This window comes from Oncorhynchus mykiss, chromosome 6 (genome assembly GCF_013265735.2).
Source record: "Oncorhynchus mykiss isolate Arlee chromosome 6, USDA_OmykA_1.1, whole genome shotgun sequence".
Taxonomy (NCBI): domain Eukaryota; kingdom Metazoa; phylum Chordata; class Actinopteri; order Salmoniformes; family Salmonidae; genus Oncorhynchus; species Oncorhynchus mykiss.
In genome coordinates this window covers 62,181,909-62,197,731 of record NC_048570.1, presented here as the reverse complement: position 1 = coordinate 62,197,731, position 15,823 = coordinate 62,181,909, and the positions used below count along the sequence as shown (strand labels likewise).

Below are 15,823 nucleotides of genomic sequence, written 5' to 3'. Positions count from 1 at the left end.
CGGGAACTGTAACACGTTGTCGTACACGTTGATCCAGAGCATCCCATACATGCTAAATGGTGACATGTCTGGTGAGTATGCAGGCCATGGAAGACCTGGGACATTTTCAGCTTCCAGGAATGGTGTACAGATTCTTACGACATGGGACCCTGAATTATCATGCTGAAACATGAGGTGATAGCGGCAGATGATTGGCATGAAAATGTTGGCTTATGGTAGAGAAATAGCTCAGTTGGGAGAGCGTTAGACTGAAGATCTAAAGGTCCCTGGTTCGATCCCGGGTTTCGGCAGGAACAGTTTTGGCGAGAGGTCTACATTTGGTTCGTGACATTAAGGAGCCGATAAGATCTTCATTGTATACACCATAAGCTCGTCCCCTCCACCTATTACCAGATAGCAGAGTGGCGCAGCGGAAGCGTGCTGGGCCCATAACCCAGAGGTCGATGGATCGAAACCATCCTCTGCTATGTATTTTACATGAGGACAATTCGGCGAAGACAAAAACAGATCATAAGATAATATAAAAAGCCTTTATGCAATAGAAATGATACCTACCATACAGTTAAGATTTGACAAAATAAAAGGATACGTTTGTTTTCAAAGAATGCGTTAAAATTGTATTTGTAAGCAATACTATAACTTATATAATATATCAACTATAAAGTATGAATGGGTGAGTTAGACCACATTAATATTGCGTCATCCTGAAGGGTAAGTGCAAATTTGATGTGTTCACCCTCTCATGGACAATGGATAAAATAACACGTCATTTTATCTGAGTAGTTCTAGAACTTCCATTACACATTGAGAGCCTGTGTCTGTTAGGAAGAAGACTCCAGATCAACTGAGGCTCATTTTCGTAGCTGTCGTCAGTAATTGGGTTAGCCTAATTTGAACAAAAATTCTAATTGAAAGTATGTGTGAGTTTGTCAGGGGACCAGCAGGTGGACGCTTCAAAAATAACGTGTAACGTGTACAGTTTTTGCGAGAGGTCTACATTTGGTTCGTGACATTAAGGAGCCGATAAGATCTTCATTGTATACAACATAAGCTCGTCCCCTCCACCTATTACCAGATAGACTGAAGATCTAAAGGTCCCTGGTTCGATCCCGGGTTTCGGCAGGAACAGTTTTTGCGAGAGGTCTACATTTGGTTCGTGACATTCATAAAAAATAACGTGTGCGTGATTACTCCATCCATGTGGAGGCATTTGTCATTCGCTGTTGGAGAAAGATTAATAGAAAATAAGGTGGCCGAAATAGCTCAGTTGGGAGAGCGTTAGACTGAAGATCTAAAGGTCCCTGGTTCGATCCCGGGTTTCGGCAGGAACAGTTTTTGCGAGAGGTCTACATTTGGTTCGTGACATTAAGGAGCCGATAAGATCTTCATTGTATACAACATAAGCTCGTCCCCTCCACCTATTACCAGATAGACTGAAGATCTAAAGGTCCCTGGTTCGATCCCGGGTTTCGGCAGGAACAGTTTTTGCGAGAGGTCTACATTTGGTTCGTGACATTCATAAAAAATAACGTGTGCGTGATTACTCCATCCATGTGGAGGCATTTGTCATTCGCTGTTGGAGAAAGATTAATAGAAAATAAGGTGGCTGAAATAGCTCAGTTGGGAGAGCGTTAGACTGAAGATCTAAAGGTCCCTGGTTCGATCCCGGGTTTCGGCAGGAACATTTTTTGCGAGAGGTCTACATTTGGTTCGTGACATTAAGGAGCCGATAAGATCTTCATTGTATACACCATAAGCTCGTCCCCTCCACCTATTACCAGATAGCAGAGTGGCGCAGCGGAAGCTTGCTGGGCCCATAACCCAGAGGTCGATGGATCGAAACCATCCTCTGCTATGTATTTTACATGTGGACAATTCGGCGAAGACAAAAACAGATCATAAGATAATATAAAAAGCCTTTATGCAATAGAAATGATACCTACCATACAGTTAAGATTTGACAAAATAAAAGGATATAAAATATCCTAAAGTCAACTAAATCAATTAGACAGCTAACAAGACACCTTAGAAAATAATGAGAAATAATATTTTAGCAGGATGGCCGAAATAGTTCAGTTGGGATAGCGTTAGACTGAAGATCAAAAGGTCCCTGGTTCGATCCCGGGTTTCGGCAAGTGTTCATTTTGCGAGACTTCTAAATTTGGCCTGAAACACAGGTTCAAAGGGTACATTTAGTTGGGAGATTATGGGTTGGACAAAACCCTGAACTCTCCTCAACTCCTCCACCCTTTCTCCGTGACCCAACCTATACTCAGAGGATTTCATATTATTCTGTATGTATATCAAAGATACTCCATTTAATATGATATGTTACATTTCATATTGTATGTATTATTTAGGAATGTCCATCATCCATTTCATATGATATGAATTACAATTTGTATGATGTTAAGAATTTCCAAAACGTACAATACATTACAAATTAGCAACATGTACAATATGTTAAGATTTTGCTAAACGTATGATATGCTACGAATTCCAATTTGTCTTTCACGTCTGACTCAATTTGTTTTAATGACATTACACATTTATTTTGGGATCCAACACTGTAAACGTAATTTAAACTTTTTCAAAAGAAGGCGAGAGAGGACACAGAAGAGAGGACGCAGGACTTGAGCAAATCTAATTGAGAAAAGGCCAACAGAGGAGTGGCCGTCCCGACTCGATAGCCTTCTCCCAGAGAGGAAGCACAAGAGTATCCTCCTACCTGAGTCCTTCGCAGAAGAGTTTTGAGATCCGCTACACCCCCTATGAATCAGCTGTTTTTTACTGGGAGGAGAAAAGCATGCAAATATTTAAAAACAATATGCTACATATCCTTTTATCGATAAAATGTCTAGCACAACTAGCTACTGTACATGTATTTGTACTACTTTACACATTTAATTTGTGATTAATCCCATGTAGCCTAAATGTAATTTGCATAATGATGCTTGAGTGAAGGAGTCTCATTTCCTTCAAGCACATTTGTTTCCACATTTCCTGCTCTCCTTGATAGATGATCGGAATAGTTTGTCACATTATCATCAAAATAATCTGTCAGCCCCAATATTTCCATACTAAGCTGAAATCATTGTGTGATTTTATATTAGGCCTTTGTTTTGTCACACCCAGCTAGCTAAAATTAGATACTTTGAAATTACTTCACCAACGCTACAGCTAGCTAGCTGTTGATATTGAATACACATGCACTTACTTATGCTTGTGTGTTGTGTGTTCTAATGTGCTGAGCAAGTTGAGATGTTAGCTAAAGGTTAAACACTATTAATTTAATGTTCCAACTAAACATCCGATCTGCTCACTGTGATTAAATGTTACATGTTATAGTCATAATTACAAATAGCAGATATGAAGCGGCCCACCTTCAAAAAGTTGCCAGATGGGAGCCTTGTCCTGAAAGACACCAGCCTTTATCCGTTGTATGTGCCCTCAACACCTGTGCCCTGCTGGGCCTCTGTCCGAGCCCTCGAGGCCTGTGTCTGGCTGGGCGTTACCCTAAACCTAAGCTAGCCCTTTAATCTAACCCTTACCATAAACCTTCAACCTAACTCCTAACCTTAACCCTAACCTTTATTCCTAACCCCTAGCTAATGTTAGCCAGCTAGCTAACATTTGTAACTTTTGTATGATTGTAATTCGTAACATATCATTTGAAATGGATGATATGCATCCAAAAAACAATACCAAATAGATGTATCAGATTTACGTACAGAATAATATGAAATGCTCTGAGACCATGTTGCTGTCTGTGATCTCCACATGTGCGCCCGGTTGGGCTTCTGTCCATGCTCCATGACTATGCTCGGCTGTCCCTCAGTCAGCCCCCAGTCCTCCTTACTATTTTTTAAGCTTATACAGCATCATTTTTCATGTATTTATTACTCAACAGTATTCTCTCCTTCTTCTTAATTCACTCACAAAAGCCCTTATCTGTCACGCCCTGACCTTAGAGAGCCGTTTTATTTCTCTATGTGGTTAGGTCAGGGTGTGATGTGTGGTGGGCATTCTATGTTTTCTGTTTGTATGTTTTTGCCGGGTATGGTTCTCAATCAGGGACAGCTGTCTATAGTTGTCTCTGATTGGGAATCATTCTTAGGCAGCCTGTTTTGCCACCTTAGTTGTGGGTAGTTGACTTTGTTAGTGGCCTGTATAGCCCTAGTAAGCGGTGTGGTGTTGGTTCTTGTTTTTGTTTGCGACATTCAAAATAAAAAGAAATGTACGCTCACAACGCTGCACCTTGGTCCGGTCATTTCCCTGATGACGTTCGTGACATTATCTGAATGCTCTAATCACATTTTGATCTATTAATGTCAGTCTTTGAATGCTCCATTGTATAAACTACACCGAATAATAATATAAACGCAACATGCAACAATTTCAAAGATTTTACTGAGTTACAGTTCATATAAGGAAATCAGTCAATGTAAATAAATTCATTAGGCCCTAATCCATGGATTTCACATGACTAAGAATACAGATATGCATCTGGTCACAGATACCTTTAAAAAAAAAGGTAGGAGCATGGATCTGAAAATCAGTCAGTATCTGGGGTGACCACCGTTTGCCTCATGCAGTGCGACACATCTCCTTTGCATAGAGTTGATCAGGCTGTGGCCTGTGGAATGTTGTCACACTACTCTTTAATGGCTGTGTGAAGTTACTGGATATTGGCGGGAACTGTAACACGTTGTCGTACACGTTGATCCAGAGCATCCCATACATGCTAAATGGTGACATGTCTGGTGAGTATGCAGGCCATGGAAGACCTGGGACATTTTCAGCTTCCAGGAATGGTGTACAGATTCTTACGACATGGGACCCTGAATTATCATGCTGAAACATGAGGTGATAGCGGCAGATGATTGGCATGAAAATGTTGGCTTATGGTAGAGAAATAGCTCAGTTGGGAGAGCGTTAGACTGAAGATCTAAAGGTCCCTGGTTCGATCCCGGGTTTCGGCAGGAACAGTTTTGGCGAGAGGTCTACATTTGGTTCGTGACATTAAGGAGCCGATAAGATCTTCATTGTATACACCATAAGCTCGTCCCCTCCACCTATTACCAGATAGCAGAGTGGCGCAGCGGAAGCGTGCTGGGCCCATAACCCAGAGGTCGATGGATCGAAACCATCCTCTGCTATGTATTTTACATGTGGACAATTCGGCGAAGACAAAAACAGATCATAAGATAATATAAAAAGCCTTTATGCAATAGAAATGATACCTACCATACAGTTAAGATTTGACAAAATAAAAGGATACGTTTGTTTTCAAAGAATGCGTTAAAATTGTATTTGTAAGCAATACTATAACTTATATAATATATCAACTATAAAGTATGAATGGGTGAGTTAGACCTCATTAATATTGCGTCATCCTGAAGGGTAAGTGCAAATTTGATGAATCATGATCATGATCTGTCACGCCCTGACCTTAGAGAGACGTTTTATTTCTCTATGTGGTTAGGTCAGGGTGTGATGTGTGGTGGGCATTCTATGTTTTCTGTTTGTATGTTTTTGCCGGGTATGGTTCTCAATCAGGGACAGCTGTCTATAGTTGTCTCTGATTGGGAATCATTCTTAGGCAGCCTGTTTTGCCACCTTAGTTGTGGGTAGTTGACTTTGTTAGTGGCCTGTATAGCCCTAGTAAGCGGTGTGGTGTTGGTTCTTGTTTTTGTTTGCGACATTCAAAATAAAAAGAAATGTACGCTCACAACGCTGCACCTTGGTCCGGTCATTTCCCTGATGACGTTCGTGACATTATCTGAATGCTCTAATCACATTTTGATCTATTAATGTCAGTCTTTGAATGCTCCATTGTATAAACTACACCGAATAATAATATAAACGCAACATGCAACAATTTCAAAGATTTTACTGAGTTACAGTTCATATAAGGAAATCAGTCAATGTAAATAAATTCATTAGGCCCTAATCCATGGATTTCACATGACTAAGAATACAGATATGCATCTGGTCACAGATACCTTTAAAAAAAAAGGTAGGAGCATGGATCTGAAAATCAGTCAGTATCTGGGGTGACCACCGTTTGCCTCATGCAGTGCGACACATCTCCTTTGCATAGAGTTGATCAGGCTGTGGCCTGTGGAATGTTGTCACACTACTCTTTAATGGCTGTGTGAAGTTACTGGATATTGGCGGGAACTGTAACACGTTGTCGTACACGTTGATCCAGAGCATCCCATACATGCTAAATGGTGACATGTCTGGTGAGTATGCAGGCCATGGAAGACCTGGGACATTTTCAGCTTCCAGGAATGGTGTACAGATTCTTACGACATGGGACCCTGAATTATCATGCTGAAACATGAGGTGATAGCGGCAGATGATTGGCATGAAAATGTTGGCTTATGGTAGAGAAATAGCTCAGTTGGGAGAGCGTTAGACTGAAGATCTAAAGGTCCCTGGTTCGATCCCGGGTTTCGGCAGGAACAGTTTTTGCGAGAGGTCTACATTTGGTTCGTGACATTAAGGAGCCGATAAGATCTTCATTGTATACACCATAAGCTCGTCCCCTCCACCTATTACCAGATAGCAGAGTGGCGCAGCGGAAGCGTGCTGGGCCCATAACCCAGAGGTCGATGGATCGAAATATGTATTTTACATGTGGACAATTCGGCAAAGACAAAAACAGATCATAAGATAATATAAAAAGCCTTTATGCAATAGAAATGATACCTACCATACAGTTAAGATTTGACAAAATAAAAGGATACGTTTGTTTTCAAAGAATGCGTTAAAATTGTATTTGTAAGCAATACTTATATAATATATCAACTATAAAGTATGAATGGGTGAGTTAGACCACATTAATATTGCGTCATCCTGAAGGGTAAGTGCAAATTTGATGTGTTCACCCTCTCATGGACAATGGATAAAATAACACGTCATTTTATCTGAGTAGTTCTAGAACTTCCATTACACATTGAGAGCCTGTGTCTGTTAGGAAGAAGACTCCAGATCAACTGAGGCTCATTTGCGTAGCTGTCGTCAGTAATTGGGTTAGCCTAATTTGAACAAAAATTCTAATTGAAAGTATGTGTGAGTTTGTCAGGGGACCAGCAGGTGGACGCTTCAAAAATAACGTGTGCGTGATTACTCCATCCATGTGGAGGCATTTGTCACTCGCTGTTGGAGAAAGATTAATAGAAAATAATCATGATCCTAAAGTCAGCAGAATACACCAGACAGCCAACCACACCACAACCACTTTAAGGTGGCCGAAATAGCTCAGTTGGGAGAGCGTTAGACTGAAGATCTAAAGGTCCCTGGTTCGATCCCGGGTTTCGGCAGGAACAGTTTTTGCGAGAGGTCTACATTTGGTTCGTGACATTAAGGAGCCGATAAGATCTTCATTGTATACAACATAAGCTCGTCCCCTCCACCTATTACCAGATAGACTGAAGATCTAAAGGTCCCTGGTTCGATCCCGGGTTTCGGCAGGAGGAACAGTTTTTGCGAGAGGTCTACATTTGGTTCGTGACATTCATAAAAAATAACGTGTGCCTGATTACTCCATCCATGTGGAGGCATTTGTAATTCACTGTTGGAGAAAGATTAATAGAAAATAAGGTGGCCGAAATAGCTCAGTTGGGAGAGCGTTAGACTGAAGATCTAAAGGTCCCTGGTTTGATCCCGGGTTTCGGCAGGAACAGTTTTTGCGAGAGGTCTACATTTGGTTCGTGACATTAAGGAGCCGATAAGATCTTCATTGTATACGACATAAGCTCGTCCCCTCCACCTATTACCAGATAGACTGAAGATCTAAAGGTCCCTGGTTCGATCCCGGGTTTCGGCAGGAACAGTTTTTGCGAGAGGTCTACATTTGGTTCGTGACATTCATAAAAAATAACGTGTGCGTGATTACTCCATCCATGTGGAGGCATTTGTCATTCGCTGTTGGAGAAAGATTAATAGAAAATAAGGTGGCCGAAATAGCTCAGTTGGGAGAGCGTTAGACTGAAGATCTAAAGGTCCCTGGTTCGATCCCGGGTTTCGGCAGGAACATTTTTTGCGAGAGGTCTACATTTGGTTCGTGACATTAAGGAGCCGATAAGATCTTCATTGTATACACCATAAGCTCGTCCCCTCCACCTATTACCAGATAGCAGAGTGGCGCAGCGGAAGCGTGCTGGGCCCATAACCCAGAGGTCGATGGATAGAAACCATCCTCTGCTATGTATTTTACATGTGGACAATTCGGCGAAGACAAAAACAGATCATAAGATAATATAAAAAGCCTTTATGCAATAGAAATGATACCTACCATACAGTTAAGATTTGACAAAATAAAAGGATACGTTTGTTTTCAAAGAATGCGTTAAAATTGTATTTGTAAGCAATACTATAACTTATATAATATATCAACTATAAAGTATGAATGGGTGAGTTAGACCACATTAATATTGCGTCATCCTGAAGGGTAAGTGCAAATTTGATGAATCATGATCATGATCTGTCACGCCCTGACCTTAGAGAGCCGTTTTATTTCTCTATGTGGTTAGGTCAGGGTGTGATGTGTGGTGGGCATTCTATGTTTTCTGTTTGTATGTTTTTGCCGGGTATGGTTCTCAATCAGGGACAGCTGTCTATAGTTGTCTCTGATTGGGAATCATTCTTAGGCAGCCTGTTTTGCCACCTTAGTTGTGGGTAGTTGACTTTGTTAGTGGCCTGTATAGCCCTAGTAAGCGGTGTGGTGTTGGTTCTTGTTTTTGTTTGTGACATTCAAAATAAAAAGAAATGTACGCTCACAACGCTGCACCTTGGTCCGGTCATTTCCCTGATGACGTTCGTGACATTATCTGAATGCTCTAATCACATTTTGATCTATTAATGTCAGTCTTTGAATGCTCCATTGTATAAACTACACCGAATAATAATATAAACGCAACATGCAACAATTTCAAAGATTTTACTGAGTTACAGTTCATATAAGGAAATCAGTCAATGTAAATAAATTCATTAGGCCCTAATCCATGGATTTCACATGACTAAGAATACAGATATGCATCTGGTCACAGATACCTTTAAAAAAAAAGGTAGGAGCATGGATCTGAAAATCAGTCAGTATCTGGGGTGACCACCGTTTGCCTCATGCAGTGCGACACATCTCCTTTGCATAGAGTTGATCAGGCTGTGGCCTGTGGAATGTTGTCACACTACTCTTTAATGGCTGTGTGAAGTTACTGGATATTGGCGGGAACTGTAACACGTTGTCGTACACGTTGATCCAGAGCATCCCATACATGCTAAATGGTGACATGTCTGGTGAGTATGCAGGCCATGGAAGACCTGGGACATTTTCAGCTTCCAGGAATGGTGTACAGATTCTTACGACATGGGACCCTGAATTATCATGCTGAAACATGAGGTGATAGCGGCAGATGATTGGCATGAAAATGTTGGCTTATGGTAGAGAAATAGCTCAGTTGGGAGAGCGTTAGACTGAAGATCTAAAGGTCCCTGGTTCGATCCCGGGTTTCGGCAGGAACAGTTTTTGCGAGAGGTCTACATTTGGTTCGTGACATTAAGGAGCCGATAAGATCTTCATTGTATACACCATAAGCTCGTCCCCTCCACCTATTACCAGATAGCAGAGTGGCGCAGCGGAAGCGTGCTGGGCCCATAACCCAGAGGTCGATGGATCGAAACCATCCTCTGCTATGTATTTTACATGTGGACAATTCGGCGAAGACAAAAACAGATCATAAGATAATATAAAAAGCCTTTATGCAATAGAAATGATACCTACCATACAGTTAAGATTTGACAAAATAAAAGGATACGTTTGTTTTCAAAGAATGCGTTAAAATTGTATTTGTAAGCAATACTTATATAATATATCAACTATAAAGTATGAATGGGTGAGTTAGACCACATTAATATTGCGTCATCCTGAAGGGTAAGTGCAAATTTGATGTGTTCACCCTCTCATGGACAATGGATAAAATAACACGTCATTTTATCTGAGTAGTTCTAGAACTTCCATTACACATTGAGAGCCTGTGTCTGTTAGGAAGAAGACTCCAGATCAACTGAGGCTCATTTGCGTAGCTGTCGTCAGTAATTGGGTTAGCCTAATTTGAACAAAAATTCTAATTGAAAGTATGTGTGAGTTTGTCAGGGGACCAGCAGGTGGACGCTTCAAAAATAACGTGTGCGTGATTACTCCATCCATGTGGAGGCATTTGTCACTCGCTGTTGGAGAAAGATTAATAGAAAATAATCATGATCCTAAAGTCAGCAGAATACACCAGACAGCCAACCACACCACAACCACTTTAAGGTGGCCGAAATAGCTCAGTTGGGAGAGCGTTAGACTGAAGATCTAAAGGTCCCTGGTTCGATCCCGGGTTTCGGCAGGAACAGTTTTTGCGAGAGGTCTACATTTGGTTCGTGACATTAAGGAGCCGATAAGATCTTCATTGTATACAACATAAGCTCGTCCCCTCCACCTATTACCAGATAGACTGAAGATCTAAAGGTCCCTGGTTCGATCCCGGGTTTCGGCAGGAGGAACAGTTTTTGCGAGAGGTCTACATTTGGTTCGTGACATTCATAAAAAATAACGTGTGCCTGATTACTCCATCCATGTGGAGGCATTTGTAATTCACTGTTGGAGAAAGATTAATAGAAAATAAGGTGGCCGAAATAGCTCAGTTGGGAGAGCGTTAGACTGAAGATCTAAAGGTCCCTGGTTTGATCCCGGGTTTCGGCAGGAACAGTTTTTGCGAGAGGTCTACATTTGGTTCGTGACATTAAGGAGCCGATAAGATCTTCATTGTATACGACATAAGCTCGTCCCCTCCACCTATTACCAGATAGACTGAAGATCTAAAGGTCCCTGGTTCGATCCCGGGTTTCGGCAGGAACAGTTTTTGCGAGAGGTCTACATTTGGTTCGTGACATTCATAAAAAATAACGTGTGCGTGATTACTCCATCCATGTGGAGGCATTTGTCATTCGCTGTTGGAGAAAGATTAATAGAAAATAAGGTGGCCGAAATAGCTCAGTTGGGAGAGCGTTAGACTGAAGATCTAAAGGTCCCTGGTTCGATCCCGGGTTTCGGCAGGAACATTTTTTGCGAGAGGTCTACATTTGGTTCGTGACATTAAGGAGCCGATAAGATCTTCATTGTATACACCATAAGCTCGTCCCCTCCACCTATTACCAGATAGCAGAGTGGCGCAGCGGAAGCGTGCTGGGCCCATAACCCAGAGGTCGATGGATAGAAACCATCCTCTGCTATGTATTTTACATGTGGACAATTCGGCGAAGACAAAAACAGATCATAAGATAATATAAAAAGCCTTTATGCAATAGAAATGATACCTACCATACAGTTAAGATTTGACAAAATAAAAGGATACGTTTGTTTTCAAAGAATGCGTTAAAATTGTATTTGTAAGCAATACTATAACTTATATAATATATCAACTATAAAGTATGAATGGGTGAGTTAGACCACATTAATATTGCGTCATCCTGAAGGGTAAGTGCAAATTTGATGAATCATGATCATGATCTGTCACGCCCTGACCTTAGAGAGCCGTTTTATTTCTCTATGTGGTTAGGTCAGGGTGTGATGTGTGGTGGGCATTCTATGTTTTCTGTTTGTATGTTTTTGCCGGGTATGGTTCTCAATCAGGGACAGCTGTCTATAGTTGTCTCTGATTGGGAATCATTCTTAGGCAGCCTGTTTTGCCACCTTAGTTGTGGGTAGTTGACTTTGTTAGTGGCCTGTATAGCCCTAGTAAGCGGTGTGGTGTTGGTTCTTGTTTTTGTTTGTGACATTCAAAATAAAAAGAAATGTACGCTCACAACGCTGCACCTTGGTCCGGTCATTTCCCTGATGACGTTCGTGACATTATCTGAATGCTCTAATCACATTTTGATCTATTAATGTCAGTCTTTGAATGCTCCATTGTATAAACTACACCGAATAATAATATAAACGCAACATGCAACAATTTCAAAGATTTTACTGAGTTACAGTTCATATAAGGAAATCAGTCAATGTAAATAAATTCATTAGGCCCTAATCCATGGATTTCACATGACTAAGAATACAGATATGCATCTGGTCACAGATACCTTTAAAAAAAAAGGTAGGAGCATGGATCTGAAAATCAGTCAGTATCTGGGGTGACCACCGTTTGCCTCATGCAGTGCGACACATCTCCTTTGCATAGAGTTGATCAGGCTGTGGCCTGTGGAATGTTGTCACACTACTCTTTAATGGCTGTGTGAAGTTACTGGATATTGGCGGGAACTGTAACACGTTGTCGTACACGTTGATCCAGAGCATCCCATACATGCTAAATGGTGACATGTCTGGTGAGTATGCAGGCCATGGAAGACCTGGGACATTTTCAGCTTCCAGGAATGGTGTACAGATTCTTACGACATGGGACCCTGAATTATCATGCTGAAACATGAGGTGATAGCGGCAGATGATTGGCATGAAAATGTTGGCTTATGGTAGAGAAATAGCTCAGTTGGGAGAGCGTTAGACTGAAGATCTAAAGGTCCCTGGTTCGATCCCGGGTTTCGGCAGGAACAGTTTTTGCGAGAGGTCTACATTTGGTTCGTGACATTAAGGAGCCGATAAGATCTTCATTGTATACACCATAAGCTCGTCCCCTCCACCTATTACCAGATAGCAGAGTGGCGCAGCGGAAGCGTGCTGGGCCCATAACCCAGAGGTCGATGGATCGAAACCATCCTCTGCTATGTATTTTACATGTGGACAATTCGGCGAAGACAAAAACAGATCATAAGATAATATAAAAAGCCTTTATGCAATAGAAATGATACCTACCATACAGTTAAGATTTGACAAAATAAAAGGATACGTTTGTTTTCAAAGAATGCGTTAAAATTGTATTTGTAAGCAATACTTATATAATATATCAACTATAAAGTATGAATGGGTGAGTTAGACCACATTAATATTGCGTCATCCTGAAGGGTAAGTGCAAATTTGATGTGTTCACCCTCTCATGGACAATGGATAAAATAACACGTCATTTTATCTGAGTAGTTCTAGAACTTCCATTACACATTGAGAGCCTGTGTCTGTTAGGAAGAAGACTCCAGATCAACTGAGGCTCATTTGCGTAGCTGTCGTCAGTAATTGGGTTAGCCTAATTTGAACAAAAATTCTAATTGAAAGTATGTGTGAGTTTGTCAGGGGACCAGCAGGTGGACGCTTCAAAAATAACGTGTGCGTGATTACTCCATCCATGTGGAGGCATTTGTCACTCGCTGTTGGAGAAAGATTAATAGAAAATAATCATGATCCTAAAGTCAGCAGAATACACCAGACAGCCAACCACACCACAACCACTTTAAGGTGGCCGAAATAGCTCAGTTGGGAGAGCGTTAGACTGAAGATCTAAAGGTCCCTGGTTCGATCCCGGGTTTTGGCAGGAACAGTTTTTGCGAGAGGTCTACATTTGGTTCGTGACATTAAGGAGCCGATAAGATCTTCATTGTATACAACATAAGCTCGTCCCCTCCACCTATTACCAGATAGACTGAAGATCTAAAGGTCCCTGGTTTCGGCAGGAACAGTTTTTGCGAGAGGTCTACATTTGGTTCGTGACATTCATAAAAAATAACGTGTGCGTGATTACTCCATCCATGTGGAGGCCTTTGTCATTCGCTGTTGGAGAAAGATTAATAGAAAGTAAGTTGGCCGAAATAGCTCAGTTGGGAGAGCGTTAGACTGAAGATCTAAAGGTCCCTGGTTCGATCCCGGGTTTCGTCAGGAACAGTTTTTGCGAGAGGTCTACATTTGGTTCGTGACATTAAGGAGCCGATAAGATCTTCATTGTATACAACATAAGCTCGTCCCCTCCACCTATTACCAGATAGACTGAAGATCTAAAGGTCCCTGGTTTGATCCCGGGTTTCGGCAGGAACAGTTTTTGCGAGAGGTCTACATTTGGTTCGTGACATTCATAAAAAATAACGTGTGCGTGATTACTCCATCCAGGTGGAGGCGATCCTAAAGTCAGCAGAATACACCAGACAGCCAACCACACCACAACCACTTTAAGGTGGCCGAAATAGCTCAGTTGGGAGAGCGTTAGACTGAAGATCTAAAGGTCCCTGGTTCGATCCCGGGTTTCGGCAGGAACAGTTTTTGCGAGAGGTCTACATTTGGTTCGTGACATTCATAAAAAATAACGTGTGCGTGATTACTCCATCCAGGTGGAGGCGATCCTAAAGTCAGCAGAATACACCAGACAGCCAACCACACCACAACCACTTTAAGGTGGCCGAAATAGCTCAGTTGGGAGAGCGTTAGACTGAACATCTAAAGGTCCCTGGATCGATCCCGGGTTTCGGCAGGAACAGATTTTGCGAGAGGTCTACATTTGGTTCGTGACATTAAGGAGCCGATAAGATCTTCTTTGGATACAACATAAGCTCGTCCCCTCCACCTATTACCAGATAGACTGAAGATCTAAAGGTCCCTGGTTCGATCCCGGGTTTCGGCAGGAACAGATTTTGCGAGAGGTCTACATTTGGTTCGTGACATTAAGGAGCCGATAAGATCTTCATTGTATACAACATAAGCTCGTCCCCTCCACCTATTACCAGATAGACTGAAGATCTAAAGATCTGAAGATCTAAATGATACCTACCATACAGTTAAGATTTGACAAAATAAAAGGATACGTTTGTTTTCAAAGAATGCGTTAAAATTGTATTTGTAAGCAATACTATAACTTATATAATATATCAACTATAAAGTATGAATGGGTGAGTTAGACCACATTAATATTGCGTCATCCTGAAGGGTAAGTGCAAATTTGATGTGTTCACTACCACCCTCTCATGGACAATGGATAAAATAACACGTCATTTTATCTGAGTAGTTCTAGAACTTCCATTACACATTGAGAGCCTGTGTCTGTTAGGAAGAAGACTCCAGATCAACTGAGGCTCATTTTCGTAGCTGTCGTCAGTAATTGGGTTAGCCTAATTTGAACAAAAATTCTAATTGAAAGTATGTGTGAGTTTGTCAGGGGACCAGCAGGTGGACGCTTCAAAAATAACGTGTGCGTGATTACTCCATCCATGTGGAGGCATTTGTCACTCGCTGTTGGAGAAAGATTAATAGAAAATAATCATGATCCTAAAGTCAGCAGAATACACCAGACAGCCAACCACACCACAACCACTTTAAGGTGGCCGAAATAGCTCAGTTGGGAGAGCGTTAGACTGAAGATCTAAAGGTCCCTGGTTCGATCCCAGGTTTCGGCAGGAACAGTTTTTGCGAGAGGTCTACATTTGGTTCGTGACATTAAGGAGCCGATAAGATCTTCATTGTATACAACATAAGCTCGTCCCCTCCACCTATTACCAGATAGACTGAAGATCTAAAGGTCCCTGGTTCGATTCCGGGTTTCGGCAGGAACAGTTTTTGCGAGAGGTCTACATTTGGTTCGTGACATTCATAAAAAATAACGTGTGCGTGATTACTCCATCCATGTGGAGGCATTTGTCATTCGCTGTTGGAGAAAGATTAATAGAAAATAAGGTGGCCGAAATAGCTCATTTGGGAGAGCGTTAGACTAAAGGTCCCTGGTTCGATCCCGGGTTTCGGCAGACAGCCAACCACACCACAACCACTTTAAGGTGGCCGAAATAGCTCAGTTGGGAGAGCGTTAGACTGAAGATCTAAAGGTCCCTGGTTCGATCCCGGGTTTCGGCAGGAACAGTTTTTGGGAGAGGTCTACATTTGGTTCGTGACATTAAGGAGCCGATAAGA

At 41.7% G+C, this 15,823-nt stretch overlaps 14 non-coding genes across 14 annotated transcripts; all 14 read left to right on the top strand.

Annotated features, from left to right (window-relative positions):
* Positions 1 to 1,252: 1,252 nt before the first annotated feature.
* Positions 1,253 to 1,325, top strand: trnaf-gaa. Its single transcript has one exon. It is a non-coding gene; the product is annotated as a tRNA-Phe (tRNA).
* Positions 1,326 to 1,605: 280 nt separating this feature from the next.
* On the top strand, positions 1,606 to 1,678 carry trnaf-gaa. The gene has a single exon. It is a non-coding gene; the product is annotated as a tRNA-Phe (tRNA).
* A 5,580-nt stretch (positions 1,679 to 7,258) lies between these two features.
* Positions 7,259 to 7,331, top strand: trnaf-gaa. The gene has a single exon. It is a non-coding gene; the product is annotated as a tRNA-Phe (tRNA).
* A 283-nt stretch (positions 7,332 to 7,614) lies between these two features.
* On the top strand, positions 7,615 to 7,687 carry trnaf-gaa. Its single transcript has one exon. It is a non-coding gene; the product is annotated as a tRNA-Phe (tRNA).
* A 280-nt stretch (positions 7,688 to 7,967) lies between these two features.
* On the top strand, positions 7,968 to 8,040 carry trnaf-gaa. Its single transcript has one exon. It is a non-coding gene; the product is annotated as a tRNA-Phe (tRNA).
* Positions 8,041 to 10,327: 2,287 nt separating this feature from the next.
* Positions 10,328 to 10,400, top strand: trnaf-gaa. The gene has a single exon. It is a non-coding gene; the product is annotated as a tRNA-Phe (tRNA).
* A 283-nt stretch (positions 10,401 to 10,683) lies between these two features.
* trnaf-gaa lies at positions 10,684 to 10,756 on the top strand. The gene has a single exon. It is a non-coding gene; the product is annotated as a tRNA-Phe (tRNA).
* A 280-nt stretch (positions 10,757 to 11,036) lies between these two features.
* trnaf-gaa lies at positions 11,037 to 11,109 on the top strand. Its single transcript has one exon. It is a non-coding gene; the product is annotated as a tRNA-Phe (tRNA).
* A 2,287-nt stretch (positions 11,110 to 13,396) lies between these two features.
* trnaf-gaa lies at positions 13,397 to 13,469 on the top strand. Its single transcript has one exon. It is a non-coding gene; the product is annotated as a tRNA-Phe (tRNA).
* Positions 13,470 to 13,736: 267 nt separating this feature from the next.
* On the top strand, positions 13,737 to 13,810 carry trnaf-gaa. Its single transcript has one exon. It is a non-coding gene; the product is annotated as a tRNA-Phe (tRNA).
* A 295-nt stretch (positions 13,811 to 14,105) lies between these two features.
* trnaf-gaa lies at positions 14,106 to 14,178 on the top strand. The gene has a single exon. It is a non-coding gene; the product is annotated as a tRNA-Phe (tRNA).
* A 145-nt stretch (positions 14,179 to 14,323) lies between these two features.
* trnaf-gaa lies at positions 14,324 to 14,396 on the top strand. Its single transcript has one exon. It is a non-coding gene; the product is annotated as a tRNA-Phe (tRNA).
* An 846-nt stretch (positions 14,397 to 15,242) lies between these two features.
* trnaf-gaa lies at positions 15,243 to 15,315 on the top strand. The gene has a single exon. It is a non-coding gene; the product is annotated as a tRNA-Phe (tRNA).
* A 378-nt stretch (positions 15,316 to 15,693) lies between these two features.
* On the top strand, positions 15,694 to 15,766 carry trnaf-gaa. Its single transcript has one exon. It is a non-coding gene; the product is annotated as a tRNA-Phe (tRNA).
* Positions 15,767 to 15,823: the final 57 nt, after the last annotated feature.